The sequence below is a fragment of the Athene cunicularia genome (genome assembly GCF_003259725.1).
Source record: "Athene cunicularia isolate RWA chromosome 4 unlocalized genomic scaffold, athCun1 chr4_part1, whole genome shotgun sequence".
NCBI lineage: Eukaryota > Metazoa > Chordata > Aves > Strigiformes > Strigidae > Athene > Athene cunicularia.
The window spans coordinates 41,390,397-41,394,273 of record NW_020799098.1 but is presented as its reverse complement, the minus strand read 5'-3'; the positions used below and the strand labels follow the sequence as shown (position 1 = coordinate 41,394,273).

Here is a 3,877-nt window from a genome sequence, read left to right as displayed (position 1 = left end):
ATACAACTCTAAACAAGGTGACCTATCTTTCAAATTTTGAAAAACCCCTCAAAAAAAAAAATTAAAAATTACACTTTGTTCTTTCCTTCAGACACTTAAACCAATCCACTTTTTAGAACTACTGATATATTTTTAGTTACAGTTGGCATTAAAAGGATTGTGAAATATCATTGGTAGCACAGGAAGCATGATTTTATTAAAATTATTGACAAGACTGCCAGTTATATTTTGTCTAAATGTGGCTCAAAGTTAAACTTAATTACAGTATTCTCTCTTGAACTGGATTCATATGGCCAAAGTGAAAAACAGGCCACATGTGTCCCCAGGCTCAAGCTCGATGTCAAGTTCTCACATTATCCCAAAGGCAGAATACTCACCTCCACTATACATGTGCATACCAAAAGGAGCATATGCAGTGTATCTTATGTCAATTCAACTATATAAAATTAATTCAAATCCTGTGGGAAAATACAGTGATTTGAAGCACTGAATGATGGCCATGATGCTTCCCTTAAATACTAAATTCTACAGTAGACATTACAGACCATAACATGACTGAACAGATTTTTTTAAAAAAGAAAAAAGATAGAAGCAGAACATAATAGTTGTGCTCATATGTACTTCAGATTGCTTGAACATTAGCTGGGGATGTATGCTCAATCTCTGCATCTGATTTCTTTTAGAAAATCCTAAATTCTTACAAAAGTTCTACAATTCAAATTCTTCTGACTATGTTTCTGTCAGCCTGAGTCTTACATCATTCCTCACTAGTTAATGTACATTCTGAAATTCAGATTATGCAGGAGAGCTGAGCACGCACACGACCAATGTGATCAAGCAATGCCTGTTTATTATAACTAAGAAAACCCTTTTATAATGTTCTCCCACACACGTGAGTAACATGCTGTACAAGTCCTCAAGATTGGACAGTTAACTTAGCCTGCGCTTTAAACCTTCTTATGATTGGATAAAAAGTGCCACATCAGCCTTGCCAGGCTTCTGGGGGTTGTTTGACTTCTGGGGGTTGTTTGTCTCGTCGAGTTTCTCCCCCCTCATTCAGGGTCACATCCTTATCTCATTCTTGCTCAGGCTGAGGCTCTTATCCGTCTTGTTCTCACACAGGATTGCTCACATGTCCATTCTCTCACAGAAAGCCCTCTAGAATCCCAACAATGTAAGTCATATCACAGAATCAGAATGGTTTTGGTTGGAAGGGACCTTAAAGTTCATCTAGTTTCAACCCCCCTGCCATGGGCAGGGACACCTTCCACCAGACCAGGCTGCTCAAAGCCCCATCCAACCTGGCCTTGAACACCTCCAGGGAGGGGGCAATGACAGCCTGTCTGGACAACATTTTCCAGTGTCTCACCACCCTCACAGTAAAGAATTTCTTCCCAAGATCTAATCTAAATCTACCCACTGTTACCCCTCATCCTATCCCTACACCCCCTGATAAAGAGTCCCTCCCCAACTTTCCTGCAGGCCCCCTTTAAGTACTGGAAGGCCACTCTCTCCCCAGAGCCTTCTCTGTCCAGGATGAACAACCCCAACTCTCTCAGCCTGTCTTTGTAGGAGAGGTGCCCCAGCCCCCTGATCATCTTTGTGCCCTCCTCTGGACACGCTTGAGCAGGTCCATGTCCTTCTTATGTTGGAGACCCCAGAGCTGGACACAGCACTGCAGGTGGGGTCTCATGAGAGTGGAGCAGAGGGGGAGGATTCCGTCCCTCGACCTGCTGCCCACACTGCTCTTGATGCAGCTCAGGATACGCTTTCTGGGCTGCGAGTGCACATTGCTGGCTCATAGTCAGTTTTCCATCCACTAATACCCCCAAGTCCTTCTCCGCAGGGCTGCTCTCAATCCACTCATTGCCCAGCCTGTATTTGTGCTTGGGATTGCCCTGACCCATGTGCAGGACCTTGCACTTGGCCTTGTTGAACTTCATGATGTTTACACAGGCCCACCTCTCAAGCCTGTCAGGGTCCCTCTGGATGGCATCCCTTCCCTCCAGCGCATTGACTGCACCACACAGCTTGGTGTCATCGGCAAACTTGCTGAGGGTGTGCTCAATCCCACTGCCTGTGTTGCCAATAGAAATGTTAAACAGCATCCGTCCCAATACTGACCCCTGAGGCATGCCACTTGTCACTGCTCTCCACTTGGACATTGAGCTGTTGACCATTTTCATTGCAGACACCCAGCCAATTCGTTATCCACCAAGAGGTCCATCCATCAAACCCACGTCTCTCCAGTTTAGAGACAAGGATGTCATGTGGGACAGTGTCAAAAGCTTTACTCAAGTGCAGGTAGATGATGTCAGTGGCTCTTCCTTTAATCACCAACACTGTAAGCCCATCATAGAAGGCCACCAGATTTGTCAGGCACCATTTGCCCTTTGTGGAGCCATGCTGGCTGTCACCAATCACATCCTTATTGCCCATGTGCCCTAGCATACTTTCCAGGAGGATCCACTCCATGATCTTGCCGGGCACAGAAGTGAAACTGACTGGCCTGTAGTTCCCTGGGTCCTCTTTATCTTCCTTTTTAAAAATGGGGGTTATGTTTCCCTTTCCCAATCAGTGGGAACTTCACTGGAATTCCACAACTTCTCAAGCTGGATGGATCATGGCTTAGCCACTTCATCCACCAGTTCTCTCAGGACCTGAGGATGCATCTCATCAGGTCCCATGGACTTGTGCACCTTCAGGTTCCTTAGGAGATCTCAACCTGACCTTCTCCTTCAGTGGGTGGTTCTTCACTCTCCCAGTCCCTGCCTTTGTCTTCTGCATCTTTGGTTGAGGGGCTGGAACCCTTGCCAGTAAGGACTGGGGCAAAAATTATTTGAGTACCTCAGCCTTTTCCATATCCTGGGTGACCAAGTCACCCATTTCATTCTGGAGAGGGCCTATTTTTCCCCTAGTCATCCTTTTATTACCAAAGTACCTATGGAAGCTACTTTGCCAAGCAGATCCCTGAAGAGGCCAAAGTCTGCTCTCCTGAAGTGCAGGGTAATGACCCTGCTGTGCACCCTCCTCACTGCCCTCAGGATCTTGAACATTTCATTGTCACTGCAGCCAAGGCTGCCCTTGGGCTTCACATTCCCCACCAGCCCCTCTGTTGGGATTCAAGAGGACTTACTGTGAGAGAATGGACATGTGAGCAATCCTGTGTGAGAACAAGACGGATAAGAGCCTCAGCCGCGCAAGAATGCGATAAGGATGTGACCCTGAATGAGGGGGGAGAAACTCGATGAGACAAACAACCCCCAGAAGGGGTTGGGACGGAAGAGGAAGTTACACAAGGTGGGAAGCCTGGCAAGGCTGATGTAGCACTTTTTATCCAATCATAAGAAGGTTTAAAGAGCAGGCTAAGTTAACTGTCCAATCTTGAGGACTTGTACAGCATGTTACTCACGTGTGCGGGAGAATTTATCAAAGGGCTTTCTTAGTTGTAATAAACGGGCATTGCTTGATCACATTGGTCATGTGCGTGCTCAGCTCTCCCTCACCCCTCCTTGTTGGTGAGAACAAGGTCCAGCATAGCACCTCTCATTGGCTCCTCTATTTACCCGGAGAAAGATGTTATTGTCAGTGCATTCCAGGAATCTCCTGGATTGCTTGTGCCCTGATGTGTTGTCCCTCCAACAGATATGGGGGTGGCTGAAGTCCTTCATGAGGACCAGGCCTGTGAACATGAGGCTGCTCCTATCTGTCTATAGAGGGCTTCACCTGCTCCATCTTCCTGGTCAGGTGGCCTGTAGCAGCCCCTCACTGTAACATTCCCTGTCCCTGCCTTCCCTTTAATCCAGATGCATAAACTCTCAGTTGGCTCCTCATTCACCCCCTGGCAGTGCTGCATGCATAGGCCATGCATATGAGG

General features: G+C 46.9%; 1 protein-coding gene across 1 annotated transcript in view; it reads left to right on the top strand.

The window, feature by feature from the left end:
- The window catches only part of ANXA10 (annexin A10), a 22,929-nt gene that overhangs the window by 12,730 nt on the left and 6,322 nt on the right, over window positions 1-3,877 (top strand). The gene's annotated exons all lie outside the window — the stretch shown is intronic.